Here is a 19,995-nt window from a genome sequence, read left to right as displayed (position 1 = left end):
TGGTGACAAAGGCTGGTCCTCCGAAATCATGGGCAGTCGATCCATGTTGTGTGCTCTCAAGATCTTCAATCTCTTTGCGCTCACAATAGCTCCAATACGATGTGAGGGAAAAAGGACAAAAGAACTTGAAGTGCAAGAGATTAGAGCAAATCGACACAGCATGAAATGGATGAATGAGTATATGTATGGTGTGAATGTAATCCAGTACAAGAGGGCCTCTGATGTGAGGTGACTTTGAGTAGTAGAACAGCAAAGAAGCAAAGATGAAGTTGAAGCAAGAGGCTCGATCAATGATGAAGGCTCGTAATCGGGGATAATAGGGGCACTCTGAGTGAAGTAGAGGTGGAAGGCTACAAAACGCAAGACTGCAGTAGATGCAGTTGTGTTGTTGAATACTCAAGGAGCACACTAGCTACAATGTGGTGTTGTGTGGAGCACTGATACATGACGATGAATAACTAGTGCATAACAGGGTAAAAAGTTCTTTTTTAAGGCCTTTTGTATGGCTTATAATTGAGGCTTTGGGTGCCTTTTTGGGTGGAATTTTTGGGGCATTTGGGCTGGTTATCACACATGCCATGCCTTCGAGCTTGATGAGATTCAGCACATATACATTTTTAACCTTTTGCATAATTTTGTTTCTGTAGATTAAACAAAATCGTATAATATTTTTGTAGATGAGACAATAAATGTAAATGGCCTTGGATGAGACCCATGTTTTGTAAACCTTGTTTTGTCTTCATGTGAGAAAAACTTTTAAAAAATCTAAGGTTGAAAACAAGACAGTAAATAATGGTAATAATGTAGATACTTTAAGTTCTTTATTTGAGAGCATCAAGATGTTTTTCTCAAAGATTTGTTGAATGGTGTCCCATCATCTAGGGAGGTAGACCATTCCATTAATTTACTACCAGGTTGCAAGCCTATAAACAAGCCTGCTTGTAGACTTAGCCACTCCGAAGCATAGGAGGTGGAGTGGCAATTGGCCGATTATGCAAGAAAAGGTTTCATAAAACCTAGTTCTTTGCCATGGACTTTTCTTGTTCTTTTGGTAAAAAATAAATATGGTTCTATGTGTATGTACATAGATTACCATGCTCTTAATCAAATTATGATTAAGAACAAATATCCAATGCCCCTCATCGACGAGTTGTTAGACCAACTCAATGGTGCATGTCATTTTTTAAAAATTGACATTAGGTCAGGCTATCAGGGAACTAGATATCCCAAGAACACATTTAGAACTCGATTTGGACATTATGAGTTTTGGTCATGCCGTTTGGTTTGACTAATGCACTAGCAACATTTATGATGCTTATGGAGACAACGTTTTACATCCATACTTAGGAAAATTTGTAGTAGTTTTCTTGGACAACATACTTGTTTACAGTATGTCATGAAAGGAACATGTAGAGCATTTACGCTTAGTGTTTGAATTACTTTAGAATGAAAAGGTTAAGAAAAGAAAATGCAAATTCTTTGCTAAGGAAATTCACTATCTAGGCCATATTATATCCGCTAAGGGAACACAAATGGATCCATAGAAAGTGGATACTATTCTCAAATATCCTAAGCCAAAAAACTTAGAAGAAGTACAAAATTGGTTTATTGGGATTTTACTGACAATATGTAAAGGACTACACGAAGATTGCAGTCCCATTGATATATCAACTAAGAACTAAAGGAAAAAGTATCCCTCGGGAGGATCCACAACAAAGTAGTTTTGAGAAACTCAAGGTTGCAATCATAGCTATACCTAACTTGAGTATAGTGGACCCTAATGAACCGTCTGTTATATTAAAAAGATTCTCATGGTGGGGAAGCCATTGGAGTGGTTTTAATGCAAGGGGATGCCCGTGCCCACCAACGTCTACTCGACCTATGAGTGAGAGTTACTTACAGTAGTTCATGCTCTTACAAAGTGGTGACATTATTTATATGGTGCTACATTTGAGGTCCGTATGAACCCTGAAATCTTGAAATGGCTTTCAAGTCAAAATGAGTTGAAAGGTAGAAAAAAGAAAGGTGGGTGGAGATCCTACAACAAGAGTTTGACCTTCAACTTTGTTACCAAAGAGGTAAATTTAACGTAGTAGTTGATGCGCTCACTTGCATGCCAATGGTGAATGAGTTGAGATTCACCATATTCAAGAACAAGTTCTTGGATTCACTACATGGTTTTTATGAGCATGATCCATCTTATTCAGAGGTTTGGCTTGTTGTATGCGTGTGCATTTGCTAGCAGCAATTGCCTTCCTTTTAAAAAAGGAGTGCCAATCCACAGCGATTAGTCAAGGTTTCTACCAGAAGAAGAGGGAGGTCTAGTCTAGAGAGACTAGATGGGTCTCTTGGGTTATGTATCAAGATAGAGAGCTCAGGGATGGACCCTTCACTACCATTCGACATTGTTTCAAATGAGGGTGATAAAGTTTATCAAGGGGAAAGGTTTAGGAACTTCTCTATCGTCGATGATGGGTACTTGTTTTACAAAGGTAGAGTTTGTGTACCATCTATATTGGTGACTTTTAAAACCAAATTATTATTGAAAGTCAGGATAGTCCAAGTGCTGGTCACCCTAGGGTATTAAAGACCTATGCACTAGTTAAAAGACAATTCTATTGGCCTAGTTTGTTCAAGGACGTCTAAGACATCGTGCTGAAATGCAAGAAGTGCCAGGTGGCTTTCTCCATCCATTGGATATTTCCAAAGGAAATGCGAGAGTATTTCCATGCATTTTATCACCAGGTTAGCTAAAACGATTCGAGGATATGATTCAGTTTGGGTGGTGGAACAGGTTGACTAAAATGGTCCAATTTATTCCTACTAGAAAGGAGGTAAAAAATCTTAAGCTAGCTAAATTGTTTATCAAACATCTCTATGTTAAGCTATATGGCATGCCCGCAAATATAGTTTATGATAGAGATAAGAAGTTTCATTAGCCACTTTTGGAGGGAAGTCTTCAAAAATTTGGATACTACTCTGAGTATGAGTACAGCTATCCGCCGTAGTCTAATGGTCAGACAAAAAGAGTCAACCAAGCGCTAGAAGACATGCTTCGAGCCTATGTCACTAAAAAACAATCGATTTGGGAGGAGGAGTATCTACCACTATTGGAATTTTCTATAATAGTTCAAAACATTCAATAACTAGATTTAGCCCATTCATGTTGATGTATGGTTTTCAGCCCAAATCCCTTATAGCCATAGGGCTAGAGAAGGAGAAAATTTGATCTACCAACGAGACATGCAAGTTATACTAAAAGCAGCAAGAGATAGCATTTGTAGTGCACAAGATCATGCACAAACGTATGTTGACAAGAGCCATAGACAAGTGACTTTGAAGAAGGCGACTTTTTTTTCTTGAAAGACCCCATGAAGCCAAACTCTCAAGATGAGAAAGTGTCAAAAGATTTCTCCTAGATATTGCAGTCCATTTAAAATTCTTAAGAAGATTGGTATAGTAGCATACAAACTTGAGTTGTCAAAGATCTCTCAAGTACATCCTATTTTTCATGTCAATAGAATACAAAAAACAATGGATCATCAGGAGGATAATGTAGTTACTCCCAACATTTTGGTGGAACTTATTAAACCACCGTCTTTTCCACATGAACCCAAGAGAAGTTCTTAGATTTAGGGATCAGAACATGAAGCATACTACGTATCGAGAGGAACTTATCAAGTGGAAGGATAGAGACAAGGATGCGTCCAATTGGGAACGCTTGAGTACTCAAAAAATATGCTCAATTTGTTTTCATGGACGAAAACTCTTTATAAGGGGGAGCTAATGTCACATAGCTTATAATCAGCTATGTAGGTCTTGATCAGACATGGAGGTCAATCATCGTTAAGAGCAACTGGTGAGAGTGTCTAAGGTTCAGGAGTGAGGCGCCTGGGTCAAAGGACCATAGGTGGTCAAGCAAGTGTGGGAAGGCAAGCCACCACATAAGCCCAATAGTGTGCATTCATATCCACATTCCTCTATTGCTAGGTGGTGAACAAGAGCCCTCCTCTCCACCCTCATCTTGGTGGCTTCCTATGGGCAATGCAACAAACTTAAGTGTGTTTTCCTATGTTTTGGGCTTTTTCCACTAGGATGTGATAGCAACCATCTGGTTCTTTTAGATTTGACCTTATGTTTCTTGCACCACTAACACCTCCTCTTCTTGTTGTTCACTTTATTTTGCACTTGTTTCCATGATCGTTTTTCCTTAGGAGATTTCATCCAACTTTAGTATGTTTTCCTATATTCCGTACTTTTTCCACCAGGATGTAAGTAGCAACCTTTTAGTTCTTTTAGATTTGACATTATGTTTCTTGCACCTTTTTGTCACTTGATCTCTGACCTTTTATCGTTCCTCCCACTTAATGGGCTTCTGCTGTGCCTTCTCAAAGTTTTCTTGAATCTGGTTGTTGGTAGGCCCCATGGACCTTATGATATCCAGCACCTTTGGCATTTTTACTTGCTTCTCCAGCAAGTTTGCAATTTATACCAAGTTCACTATAGGGGTGTAGGGAATTATTTTGCATTTTTGTCTACCCTTGTTACAATTTCTACTGATGCTTTTGCCATAGTGGGTATTCCAATTTTTTGTGTGTTATGTACCTATATTAGTAGCACTAGTATTATCCTTCTAATGTTGTAGCATCTTATCTTACCCCTCCTTGACCATAAGGATGCCTTTGCTACTGTACCTAAACTACTATTTGTTGCACATAGGTGGTTGCTTGTAATGATCATACTGGTATTGGTGCATTCTACCATTAACCAGCTTATGTTATTTTTACATACCTTTGACAAACCAGCTTATGTTATTTTTACATACCTTTGACAAACCATTCTCCCAAAGTTTCTTATGTTGGCCTATACTCTGTTTTCAAGAAAGCCAAAAGGGTACAAAACTTCATGGCATAGCCTTCTCTATAGGTAGATGCTTTTGCTATAGTAATGATCATACTGGTAGTGGTGCATTCTACCATTAACCAGCTTATGTTATTTTTTCATAACTCTGACAAACGGTTCTCCCAAAGTTGCTAATGTCGGCCTATCCTCCATTTCCAAGAAAGCCGAAAGGGTATGAAACTTCATGGCATAGCCTTCTCCATAGGTAGATGCTTTTTCTATAGATTGCACAACTTATCTAGCAGTCAAGAAGATGTTTTATCAATCCATATAGAATGTGAGTAAGAAAGCTTCTTTGAGGTCACCATATGTGAGGAAATGATTTTAATCATATTATGACAACCATTCAATGGCCTTTTGCCTTAGATTCTATGGAAAGCTTATTTTTTCCATTCTTTTTAAGCTATGGGCTTCATTCCATTGGTCGACCATATGTTTTCAAATTGTGCCTCATGCGTGTTTAGACCTTCCCCTTTCTTCCCATTAAATTTAGGGTATTTCATTAAGGTAGTGCTTTTATGCTATGTTTTCGAATTGTGCCACATGCATGTCTAGATATTCCCATTGAATTGGGGGTATTTCATGTTGAGGTACTATTGTTATGCTATGTTATGTGGCAGCAGAGGAGGTAACAATAGTACCAGATGGTGGGGAGGATCGAGCGAAGAGCCTATTTTACTTATGGTTGTAGTGGTTCTAGATGGTGAAAGACAAGGTTCGTTTACCAAGTTCATGCAACCTTAATTGCTTATTCCTCAATGAAGTGATTATTGTCTTGTTCCCCTACCTAGTGTTGCTTATTTGCTAGAATTCTGAGTGCTTTTGGCAATAGTTTGTATCATTTTTTTCAACATGTCTATTGCTGCCAATTCCATATAGTAGCCATGTTTTGAATGCTATTGATTATAGCAGAAGTGATTATTGTCTTGTTCCCCTACCTAGTGTTGCTTATTTGCTAGAATTCTGAGTGCTTTTGGCAATAGTTTGTATCATTTTTTTCAACATGTCTATTGCTGCCAATTCCATATAGTAGCCATGTTTTGGATGCTATTGATTATAGCCCTTTTCATCTTGTAGAGTTTGGAGGTTGTTAAGTTCTTCTTTGGCTTCTAGGTCATTATACCTAGGCATTCCACTCACAACAAAAGAACTATAAAGTTATCAAAATATATGCTATATGCTATATGGGAGTAATAAATGAACCACATTAGATGGTTGTGCCCTTATAAACTCTTTTGAGTAAGGCTAGCAAGATCACTAATAAATGTGTTACTACCCTGACAACATATGCTTGTATGAACATAATACCTATGGTTATAGTAAAAGGCAAGAGAGAAATTGAAGACTACTTAATGTCTATGATTATAGTAAAATGCAAGAAATAAACTGAAGACTACTTAATGTCTATGATTATAGTAAAATGCAAGAAATAAACTGAAGACTACTTAATGTCTTTCTTTATAATAAAACGCAAGAAATTAACTGAAGACTACTTAATGCCTATGATTATAAGTAAAATGCAAGAAAGAAATTGAAGACTTCTTAATGCTGATTACAATAATTATAGTAAAATACAAGAGAGAAACTGAAGACTACTCAATGCCTATGATTACAGTAAAATGTAATCACACTTAATACCACACGTAAAGACTACTTAATGCCTATGATTATAGCAAAATGCAAAAGAGAAATGAAGACTACTTCAAGACAGATTTTATAGAATGGACATCAATAATAATTGCACACAAACCTTCAAGATAAGATCAAATAGTAAAAAGTCCTCACAACTGTGAAACTTGGTTTTTGAACACAACAGAGAAGAAACAACCTAGAATCATCCTTAGAAACATCCTTATAAGAATCCCCAAAGGCATCCCCATTATAGGGATGAAAACTTATACCTTGTGTGGCCCAATATAGGGATGACCACTTATACCTTGTGTGGCCCAACTGTTACAAGATTGTGCCAGTTGTACCAGGCTGACATTGTAATAATGTCTATTCAAATATAAGTGGTGAAAATTTCCACTTATACAAGATATATTGATTACATTGGTAAAAAGTGAGACTATGTATCAATGTCTGTTGGGTGGTGCCAACACATTGTGATAAAACATATTCTCATAGCATCCATTGTTCTTGTAACTTCCATTTTCATGTTTGGAAAAAGCCACTAGTCCAAGGTTGTAATGTGTTTGCTGGTGACTTTTTGATAACTTTATTTGTGCAACAAAAAATGGAAACAAGAGACACTCCACTTCCAGGGAACAAATGAGGTGTCTAAGGGAGAGTAGGACTCTCAAATATCTAGTTAAAGGCTAAAGGTCTTGTATGTAAATGGATTACACAATTGGAAGACGGTGAACTCTAGAGCTACATTGTTAAGGAATGCACGACTAGATTAGAAGGCTTCTAAGAAAATAGGAGGGACTTAATTGGAGAGACATATTGTTCTCTTTGGCCTCATGAAAAATCTAGTAGTCCTTTTTAGTACAAGGTATAGAAGGAGGCACTAAAGAAGTGCAGTAAAAGGGACAATGGGTGACGTGTCACTTGGTAAATTTATTTGGTGATCCCCTATAAAAGAAAGGGAAGGTAAGCCTCTAGCCTTTTACAACATCAATAAGGCTAGGAAACTCCATAAAAAAGGATTCAAAACATAGCATGACATATGGGACATTAATCTTAGAAGTGGATGGACTCTACCAAGATTATTATTAGAAAGGGAAGGTAAGTATTTTGCAACATTAATAATGCTAGGAAACTCCATAAAAAAGGATTCAGAACATGGCATGACATATGGGACGTTAATCTTAGAAGTGGATGGACTCTACAAAGATTAAGTATAACCTCTACATTGATGAATATTCCTTCTTAAGGGAATTAATAGATCCTTCCATAATGGAGTGGTCCACTTATATTATTGTATCTAGAAAAAAGTGGTTTCACAAATTAATTTCAATCCTAAGGCAAGCTTTTAAGTTTGGTCAAACTTAAAGCCAATGATTGGGAGATTGAAGATGGTATCAAAGAGTCTATATGGATGAAAAAATTGGCTTTGAATTAACAAACTTGTTGCTCTACCTTTGCTAGGAAGAGATGCACCTCTACATTGGAAAGCAACTCTAATAGCTCGCTTTAATCTCCTACTATGGAGAGTTCTTCATTGCAAGCTCTTTAATTGTCTCCATTTAATAAAACTATGTGTGAAGAAATCTTTCATCTCTTTTGGGATTGCTGGTGTACTAATCCTCTTTGGAAGTGGGTTGATAATTAGCTATAAAATGTACGTACACAAGAAATGGTTTACTGGACACAAGATCTTTTGGGTGACACAAGGAAACTTAAATTTGATCTAGGTTTGGCTAATTAGGGCTTTAATAATTGAAATCATATGGGAAGACCCACAATAACATATTCTTTACAAAACAATGGAAAGCTCTATGTGAGATGGTCCTGCAAGTTGACAATGTCTGGAGAAATTTTGAAATAGTATCTAGAAGAACTTTTGTAGTATCTAGAAGAACTTTTGAAGTAGTATCTATATTACAGAAATTTTGAAATTAATGCCTTGGTGACAACACCAATGTTCACCAAAATGGAAACAATATAGTGCTTTGCATGATGGGAGGAAAAGGGAAAACACAATGGTCAATTTTGGGACTTTCTCTAGCTATCAATGATGACAATCCCCTCTTGTGGTGAAGCTAGGGGCATCAACTTTGCACACCAAGCTCCAATGGTGCATTGTAGCAGTGGGTAAGGAGAAAAGAGGAAAGGAGATATGGCAGAGCTTACCTCTGAAAAGATGCAGGGGAGAAGAGAGCTTGAGCTCTTGCAAGCACACACACACACTCACAAAACCCTAAAAGAGAACACACAAGGTAAGAGGCTGAAAATCTTCTTCTTCTTCCCTCAACACTCAACACACTATATACAAAGATAAGAGTACACACATATGAAAAGGTACTCAACCAAATACATACTAGGGTTCTCCATAGTGTGAACCCAACTAAATGAGCTGGCGCTATAACTATGCCAGTCTCTAGAATGGTTGTCACACAGCCTGTCATCCCACTGGCCGCATATCACCCATGATCTCACCAACCATGCCAGTGGTGTAAGTGTGGGGCCTATCCCCCAGGCGGGTCATCAGTGTCCACCACCTCACTAGATGAGCTCAATATCTCAACACTCCCCCTCAAGCTCAACTCCATCTCATGTACACTAGCGAAGCCCTGAATGTGCGGAGCTTCTCTGTACCCAATGCTTTGGTGAAGATGTCAGCTACCTGATCCTGTGTGCTGACATAAACAAGGTCAACGTCTCCTGCCAAGACCTTCTCTCTGACAAAATGGTAGTGGACCTCTATATGCTTCGTGCGAGCATGAAAAATTGGGTTCCTGGTGGCCAACTGTATACTACTAATGTTGTCACAGAAAATGAGAACTTGTCTATCCACTGATAGACCCAAATCTGTAAGTAGCTTTCTCAACCAAGCTACCTCACATGCTGCCATAGCAGCACCTCTGTACTGGATAGAGCAGCACCTCTGTACTAGATAGAGAACTTGTCTATCCACTGATAGACCCAAATCTGCAAGTAGCTTTCTCAACCAAGCTACCTCACATGCTGCCATAGGAGCACCTCTGAACTACTCGGCCTCTATACTGGATAGAGCAACCGTAGGCTGCTTCTTGCTACTGCTCCAAGTCACAGCAGTACTCCCCAAAGAAAACATGAAGCCACTAGTAGATCTTCTATCTGAGATACTACCAGCCCAATCAGCATCTGTGTATCCATGTACAGAGGTGCTGCCATAGCAGCACCTCTGTACTCGGCCTCTGTACTAGATAGAGCAACCGTAGGCTGCTTCTTGCTACTGCTCCAAGTCACAGCAGCACTCCCCAAAGAAAACATGAAGCCACTAGTAGATCTTCTATCTGAGATACTACCAGCCCAATCAGCATCTGTGTATCCATGTACACATATCTCTGTCCCAGTTTCATAAAATAGTCCACAATGCAAAGTAGACCTCACATACCTCAGTATGCGTCTCAATGCATCCAAATACGGCTTCCGAGGAACCTGCATAAACTGACTCACCAACCCAATAGCATAGCTCAAATCTAGCTTGGTGATCATCATGTAGATCAAGCTTCCTACTATGCGCCTACACATAGTAGGATCCTCCAAAATCTCTCCTGAATCTGCACTCAACTTGCCATTCCGATCCAATGGCACTGAGATAGGCTTACAGCCTGTCATACCATACTTGGACAACATGTCCAAGCCATGCTGTCTCTGCAGTAATCCAATACCATGTGGTGACCTAATCACCTCAATGCCCAAGAAATATATGAGCTCCCCCAGATCCTTCATCTCAAACTTCTATCTAAGCAAGATCTTTACATCAAAGATCTTTGCATCATGGTCCCCTGTAATGATCAAGTCATCTACATAGATGGCAACAAGAACAACCCCTCTATCACTATGTCTCACATACAGTGAGAAATCTGCATTGGCTACATGAAAGCCATAGTGATAAGATATTCAAAAATCTTGTCAGACCATGCTCTTGGTGCTTGTTTTAAGCCATACAAGGCTTTCTTCAACCTGCACACATGCTCGGGGTGACTCGCATCCTCATAACCAGGTAATTGCAACATATATACCTCTTCCTGCAAATCCCCATGCAAGAATGCATTCTTTACATCCATCTGATGTAAAGACCATTTCTTTGACATAGCCACTGCTATCACAACTCTCACTGTTGCCATCTTGGCAACTGGGCTGAAAGTTTCCTCATAATCAATGCCATATGTCTGCGCATATCCTTTGGCTACCAATCTAGCCTTGTACGTGCTTATGCTTCCATCACTGTTATGTTTTAGTTTGTACACCCACTTGCATCCAATGACTTTCTTGCCTTCAGGCAATTGCACTAAATCCCAAGTCTCATTTCCATATAGTGCATCCATCTCCTCATCCATAGCTTTCTCCCAACACACATTTCCAACAGCCTCATCAATGCATGTGGGCTCTACAACCTGCACAACCTTTGCCATGTATGCATAGTGATGTGCCACATAACCATCATAGGTAAACCTCTACACAACAGGGTCCTTCACTCTTCTAGATCTTCGCAGCTTTACATTCATGGCTTCCATAGCCTTCTTTACACCAGGTGTTCTCATAGCTGGTATCCCAAGCTCCTCATCAAGGCTCATCTCTGAGCCACTGGGGACTCTCCATCAACATGAGAATTGTTGAAATATACAAGTGAATAGGGTGTGTGCGGGAACAAGCTCTTGGATAGAGGCTGTAAAAGAGGAGATGTAATTGTGAAAGAACCTGTGAAAAGGTGAGAAGAATCTACTAGGAGAGAATAAAGGGTAGCATGAGAGAATTTAGGAGTGTGGAGTTATTCTGGGAGATATTCAGGGAAAAGAGAAGAGGTGGAGAGAATCAAGCAAGAGGTGGAGATATTTTGGGAGTGAATCATGGAGAAATCAATGGGATTTGATGCTTGATGTAAACTCTATAAATTGAGGCATAGCCCTAATGAGAATTTGCTGGTTTTTGAGTATCCATGCCTACATTAGTCTATTTGTCACTAATTTTAATTATTTACTAATCACTTTGTTAATGATGTTGATTCTAGTGTTTGATCCACCATAGCTCATCTCAAATTTCAACATGGTATCAGAGCCATGCCTAGAATCAATTAGGTTTATGAGCCCATTATCTAATTAATTAAGATTAGTAGATAATTAGCAAATAATCAAAATTTTAGTTAGTTTTCACTTCTCCCCTTCACCCTCAGCCAGTGGAGGACTCCATTCAGCTTGTACACTCTAAATTAGGTCTTGTGCTTCTAGCAACATGGTCAACATCCTTGGCTTCAAGCTCATCAAGACGGCACAGCAAACCGCGAAGGAATTCAGGAGAAATCGACGATTTTGTCTGCGCGTTTTTTTCTGAGTAATTTGCAGATTTCTCCTTCATCAAATCAAATGCTTCTAATTCCTCCTAGCCCAAGGTGTATTCAAGCATGCTCTACAAGCTGGTGAAGACAGAATTCAATTTCATCAAGTCTACAGTGAGATCCAAGCTCTTCATCAAATCTGCAGGTGACTTTGGTAAAATAGAGATTAAGATTTCAATATTTTGTCAAATCTTGTGTTTCTTGGCTTAATCCTCTACTAGACTCATTGCTATTGATGCCTTTGAAAGCATTTGAGCTCATTTGAAGTCTAAGGCACCAGATCTCCTCGTATACTCTATTTTTTGCACACAAAACAGAGCATTAATTTGCTAATTAGTGAGATTAACCAGTGCTAATCACTATTTTTTGGTGTAATTGAGGGTTCAAATTAACCATTAGGTATCTGATACAGATCCCTATAGCTTCAGATTGCAAATCGGAGTTGGTTTGATACTCCAACCATCCCGTACAAATTGGTTACCCTTAATTTAATGTAATTTCTGGTGATTTTATGCTGATAAAATTATTGTAATCACCTATTAAACACCAGATTGAGTTGTAAAAGGGTAGACACTGCCCTTGAATCTTGAAATTGGATCAAGAGGTAAGACCCCCTTCACATCACCATGAGTTCAGCATAGGAAATAGCCAAATTTAATGGGGAACAGTTTTATACATGGCAGACAAAAACCATGTATTTGCTGATGAGGAAAAATCTGTGGGGATTAGTTGAAGGGAGAGATGAATGCCCAGAGAGAGGGAAAAATGAGTGGAAGAGCAGGAATGAAAAAGCATTGGGACTTATTACACTCAGTATAAATGATGAAATCATTCATCACATCACAGGGATACAGTGGGCAAAAGATGCATGGGATGAACTCAATAAATTATTTGGTACACAAGCAAAAAATTCAAAGATAAATCTGTTAATGCAATTCTACAAATTGGACATGAAGGAAAGTGAACCTTTAATCACACACTTGAACAAATATAAAAGCATTAAGCAACAACTAGCAGCTATTGGCAAAAAGGTAGAAGATGATGAAGCATTAGCTGTACTTCTGAAGAGTGTGGACAAAGGAGATTATGAAAACATTGTAGCAACACTAAAGAATGTACCTGAATTGAAGATACACGAGATAGAAGCAGCTCTACTAGAGCAAGAGAGCAGAGGCAAAGAGAAGAAAGGGCTCGACTCAATAGCAAGAGAGGAAAAAGCATTCTTCACCCGAGGAGGATTCTCTCAAGGACGAGGACGAGGACGAGGATGAGGAAGAGGACGAGTAGGAGGAAGGACCTTCCTTTGCTCGAGAGAGAGGAAGGACCTCTCTCTCGAGGATGAGGACGAGGAAGAGGCAGAGTAGGAGGAAGGACCTTCACTTGCCACAAATGTGGAAAGCCGGGACACATGGCGAGAGACTGCTACAGCAAACCCAGTGAAGAAGGAACGACATCGGCAAACTTCATGGAGGCTCCAAAGGAAGTGGAGTCGGATCATCTTTTATGAGAGAGAGAGAGAGAGAGAGAGAGAGAGAGAGAGAGAGAGAGACCCCACAACCCAATGTTACCTACCCCAACAAAGTAAAACCACCTCTGAACCACCGATGATGTAGGCCACGTGGTAGATGTATGTGTGAGCACTTTAGTCAAGGTCGCGGGCACTTATAGTAGCCTTGGACACATAGAGAGAGAGAGTGTCAAGGACTATGGAGTTTAGGGACTTGAGGCACTGGTCGCTGGTTGGCTGAGGGAAACTTGATATAGGGTCCAGGTGTGCTAGGATTATTCACTTGAGGGGAGGTGTTGAAATATACAAGTGAATAAGGTGTGTGCGGGAACAAGCTCTTGGATAGAGGCTGTAAAAGAGGAGATGTAATTGTGAAAGAACCTGTGAAAAGGTGAGAAGACTCTACTGGGAGAGAATAAAGGGTAGCATGAGAGAATTTAGGAGTGTGGAGTTATTCTGGGAGATATTCAAGGAAAAGAGAAGAGGTGGAGAGAATCAGGCAAGAGGTGGAGATATTTAGGGAGTGAATCATGGAGTGAATCATGGAGAAATCAATGGGATTTGATGCTTGATGTAAACTCTATAAATTGAGGCATAGCCCTAATGAGAATTTGCTAGTTTTTGAGTATCCATGCCTACATTAATCTATTTACTAATTACCCACTAATTACATCTTAATTATTTGCTAATCACTTTGTTAATGATGTTGATTCTAGTGTTTGATCCACCATAGCTCATCATTATGCTCAAATTTCAACAAGAATGTCCTGCAGAAATGTCAGGCATACTAAGGGGCTCAACCACTTTCTCTTTCCCTTTATGTGATGTACTAATCACATTTGCAGGACTGGTATTATAACGTAGCCTGCCACTCCATGGTCTATCAACTGAACCACTAGATGAGGACTCTCCTAGTCTACTCAAAGACTGTGATTGCTGACTTGCATTTTGTGCAACCACATTTCCACTCACATCAGCCCCAACAGCTTCTTTTTCAGCAGCATACCAACTGCTCATCTCATCAAAAACAATATCCCTGCTTACCCTCAACTCACGTGTAGCAGGGTTATAACACCTGTATCCCTTTTGCTCAAGGGAATATTCAATAAACACACATTTTTAGCTTTTGGATCCAGCTTAGTTCTCAGCTCATCTGGCACATGCACATATGCAATGCATCCAAAAACTTTTAGATGAGACAAATCAAGTTTTCTGCCAGTAAACCTCTCCTCTAGAGTTACATCATGTATGGCTGCAGTTGGAGTCCTGTTCATGATGTAAATTGCTATAGAAACAACCTCAGCCCAATAGCTGTGGCATATTCTTCTCTTCCATCAATGCTCGCGCAATCTGAGCAATGTGCCTGTTTTTCTGCTCAGCAACTCCATTTTGCTGCGGAGTGTATCTGCATGTAAACTGTCTCCGAATACCATTCTTCTTCAAAAATTCAAAGAACTCATTAGAGAAGTACTCTCCCCCTCCATCTGACCTTAGGCACTTTACATATTTCCCTGTTTGCTTTTCAACCATAACTCTGAAATTTTGAAAGTGAGTGAACACCTCACCCTTCTCCTTCATGAAGTATACCCACACTTTCCTTGTGTGGTCATCAATAAATGTCACATACCTGCAGCCTCCCATAGACATGGTCTTTGTAGGACCCCATACATCTGAATGCACAACATCTAGTGCATTTCTGCTCACATTTCTGTTACGTGAAAATACATGCTTTGTTTGCTTTCCAAATTGGCATGCTTCACATATTTTCTGCATACTTTCAACTTTAAACTTTGGCAGTCCTGTCACAATTGTTTCTAGTTTGAACATACAACATCCCGATTCCCACTTAATTTGTGTGACCGGACCATAGAGGAAAAATTGTATGGCCTTTTTGGCATTGAGCGCTTTAATTGATACAATTTGCAATGGCAAGCACTCATATGAGCCATTGAGTAAACCCTAGAGCAACAATGCGAGGGATCTTGCTTCCTTGTGCCATTTGGATGCAATATACGATAGTCATGGCCAACTCTATGCCATTTGAATAGAATATGTTGGAATTACATGCTCCAATCATACTGAATGCCATAATCACATGCTTGGATGTGCTTGTTTGATTGATGGGAGCTATTCTACATGATGGAAACATGAATCAATACTTTGGAATAGCATATGATATGCTTATGTGAATGCTCAATATGCATGTACATGGAAGTATTAAATGCCCACTCTTTTGACATGCCTTATGTAAGAGGCATACTTGTGTTTGGATTGATGCGTTGGTGGTTATTTGGTGTTATGGAAGAGCATGGACATTATGGGGATTGAGATCATAAAAAAAACTAAAAACACACACATGCATATATGCATACACAACACATACCACCCCCACACCCGTACATACACACTCTCCACACACCTGCACACCCGTACATTCACACTCTCTACACACATGTGCACCCACAATCACCTACATACATACCCACACGTAGATGTACCCCTACACACACACATCATAATATATGCACATACACACGTGTACACACAGCCTTCCCTCAATTTTTTTTAAACTCCCCTCCTAACTTTTTTGAAACACCCCTCATAACTTTTTGAAACACCCCTCCTAATTTTTTGAAACTCCCCTCATAACTTTTTGAAACACCTCACCAAATTTTTGGAAAGTCCCCTCCTAAGTTTTTGAAAAACCCTCCCCCATTCCTCCCCTTCTGAAGAACTTCCCCTCTTTGGCCCTTCAACTCCCCCTCTCACAAAATTTTGTCCCCCCCTTAAAAATAATAACTTGAAAAAAGGGGTTGTGTTGCCATGTGGCACCTCAAAAAAAAAAATCTTTTAAAAAAGGGTTACATCACCATGGTGGCAATGCAACCCGTGTGCCACATAGCGCCTTAAAAAAATAAGAGCCACATGGCAATGAAGGCCACATGTGCTATGTGGCACCTTTAATTAATTCTTGAAAAAAATAAGATAAAAATGTAGAGTTGTGTTGCCACATGGCACCTTAAATAATGATAACAATATATGTACACATATATTTGTTATTTTTTATTACAAAGCGAAGAGAAAGGGAAGGGGAAAAAGAGAGAAAGAAAATGAAAACGAGAGTGTGAGAAAGAGGAAAGATAGAGAAAGAGAAAGAGGGTGAGAGAGAGAGCAAGAAAATCCCTCCTTGAGAAGAGAACAAGGAAGAAAAACTAACTGAGGAAAGGAGCTAGCAATGCAACCGAAGCCAAAAAAAGCCCAAGAATCAATTGGGCTCTACATTCCTCCAAGGCACCAAAAACCTACATGCAAGCATGTTAATCAAGAGGTAAAGATGCCTAAGGGGTTCAATGCGAAGCCACACACCACGATTGGCATTATCGTGCATTCTAAATTTTTTCCCCCATGCCACTTTGCTTCACGTCTTTCCATCAACATCACATACTTTATGCTATAGGTACGATTAACCAACAACACATAAAGAAGAGGTTCAAGAAGCCCTCAGATGATCCATTTGGCCTTGTTCGGCAAGTCACCCATAGCTCACGGTTTACCAACGTACTTGCCATACTGGGTGTCCTTAATTTTTCCATTCTCACATGGACAACCCAAACTCATTCTTAGCTAACTTATCGACCAACCACATTACACATCAACAATCAATTCCTAAACCATGTGTAAGAGTCAAACCAAAAAAATAAGTGTCAAAGAAACTAGTGTGTTGGAGTTTTTGTTGGAAGGAGCTTTTACAGGTGGGCACTCCCATGTACTCCCCTTCACCTACAATATACACATGGGCTCTACATCTAATAGACACATCAATAGGCACTGCTATCTCAAGCACCTACATAAAGCCTTATCGTCGATAGGCGTCCAAGTACATTTCTAGATGGGAGGGACCATGGTGGATGCCTATAGTACGACCCATCGCATAGACCTTCCTTATATCAACACAAACCTTTTGTGGACACTAATTCGGCCTCACCACCCATTGATCCACATTGCCTTTATCCTCAGTGCTCTCCAATGTCAAATCTCTTGAGCCACACAGGTCACCTAACTCCATTGTAGTTATGGGAAAAGTTTGCTATCATGCATCAACAATAGAACGATCTTAACTCCCCAAGAAAAGGGATGTCGAGTAAATGTCAAAGAAAGTATTGAGTTTGAGAAATCTTTGTGGTTGGAGGAGTACACACACATGGCTCAACTTCCACCCATCTCCCATACATGTCACTTGCATACTTCACTATGGGCAGCATCACCTTTTTTTAAAACATCTTGCATCTTACGGTATGCATGAACACATGCACCTGTAAACTAACCTTGTCAACGTCAACCCTCCAGGCACATCTCTAGATAGAGGGGCCATGGTGGGTGCAAGCCTACTAGCCCATGGCATGATCCACACTTGGAGAACCCTATAGTTTTTACATACCTCTAATGTACGCAACCTCTACTTCGACTCTAGTTCAACACACACAACCTTGCCCTAGTGGACATATTCGCCACCACGAAGAAGCATAATCTCTAGGCATCACGGTATAAGCTCGAGGCATACAATCATGTCATGCTAAGAATGTTGAGAGGTAGCGATTGCAGTTATGCAATGCTACATTGATATGGGTGATGGGTGACTTGTGGAACACCTCGATTAAGAGGGGGTGTTGAGAGATGCAATTGCGGTGTTGTGTGTATGTGGGAAAGGACCCTAGAGGTGCAAGATATTGTGGTAAGATAAGAATGCCACATGGAATATTGAATGGTGTGTGAGTGTTGACCAAAATAGTGGAAAAGGAGTTGCCACATGGATGATGACATGTAAAGTGGGATAAGACTAGAAGGCCTATATCATTGTATAATTCAATTGTCATATGCAATAGAATTGAGTCTTGAATGTGCAATCTCTCTCTCTCTCTCTCTCTCTCTCTCTCTCTCTAATGGAGTTCTTAGTGTGGTATAACCCACCTTAATTATGTTGCTTAATCTATGTCTATCACCATGATCAATGCTATTTTAGGATTGTTTAACATGGTATTAGAGTTTGGGTAGGCTCTTGGACATGATGATTATTTATGTATAGATTTCTTGGTTATGTGTTCATTTGATTAAGCATTATTTTCAATTTATTATGAAAAAAAAATATGCACACTCATATTATCATTTATATTTGCATTTGTGAGGATTTGAGAGAGATTTTCATTACAAAATGGAGACTAGAAGTTGCCAATTGAATATTACATCAAGGGAGATGCAATGGAGCCACCATCACCAAGATTAAAGTGAAGATTTGCATCATGGGGGATGCGAAATCGAGTTTTCATGAAGAAGAGGAAGCTGCCAAGAAAAGATTTGTGAAGGTATTTTGGATTTTGCCTCATTAACTTTTTGGTTTAAGCATGGAAGAATGCTCAATGTAAAGAAGGGTTGCCGATTTATGGGATGAGTGAATCCCATGGCTTTTGCATGTTGGCAAAGAGCATGTGTAGAGGTGAAAGGCTTGTCCAAGCAAGGAACAAGCATTGTGGGCAAGAAAAGGAGCCCATGAATGTGCACATCAAATGGAGGGATGTGCTGATTTGCTCATGAAAGATGAGCAATGTTCGATGGAAGCAAGAGGAAGATTTCACAAGGTATATCACCCTTGGAAATGGATACAGGCAAAGAAGAGCATGCATATTGGAGCTCAATGGTGAGCTTATGTGGCATGTTGATGGCTATGGATATACCTCAACTTGGAGGTTTAAGGAGGTAAAGATCAAAAGCATGCATGTTAAGGGCTCAATATTGAGCCATAGTATCCATATTGATGGCTGTACAAACCTCATGAAGGGGGTTTGATTGCTGAGGTAAGAAGTTGGAAACACATAAGTTGTGAAAGAGGAGATGGGTGCATGTCAGGAAGAAGAACATGAAAGTTTTTTAGCTCATGAAGGTCATGTTAGTGGTTATTACGCTTATGTAAAAGGTTTGTTAAGATGAAGCACTTTACAAAAAATCGAAGGTGCTGCATGCAAAGGAACTTGCAAGAAGTGCAAGTAGAAAAGCCGTCAAGAAATAGTATGCAGCTTGTCATCAAGGAGCCTTGAAGAGAAAATTAGTTGAAGGCATGCTGATTTCATGAGAATAACTAGAAGGCGGAGAAGTGCAACCAGAGTCTAAAAAGTTTCACAAATAGTAAGCAACACACATCACGAAAGAGTGAATGGTTGCCATGAAAAAGAGAAGTCAATGTAGAGATAGAAGGAATGCAGCTCAAGGTTCCTACAGAGTAGTAGCTGAGATGAAGCTGAAGGAGGAAGTGTAGGTGGTTGCGTTGCATAACGTCACCATCAACCATAAAGCTCATAAATGAGCTCAATAGTAGCTCATGGGCATAGAGCAACAAACAGTCCAACACCATCGACGGTGGCAAGAACACAGTAAACAGGGTTGTGTATTAGGTTGCCATGAAAGCTTGATTAAAGCTTTGCTCATGGAAGCGAGGCAGAATGTGATGCTATTTCTTCATTGCTGATGTGGTATATGTTTATCTGTGATGCTAGCCGTCAAAGAGGATGGCATTCCCAACACAGCTAAAGTGAGTCGGAATGTGCAA

Source organism: Cibotium barometz, chromosome 13 (assembly GCF_041138505.1).
Source record: "Cibotium barometz isolate CiBa-2024 chromosome 13, ASM4113850v1, whole genome shotgun sequence".
In the NCBI taxonomy this organism is placed as follows: Eukaryota; Viridiplantae; Streptophyta; class Polypodiopsida; order Cyatheales; family Cibotiaceae; genus Cibotium; species Cibotium barometz.
This window is presented reverse-complemented; position numbering follows the sequence as displayed.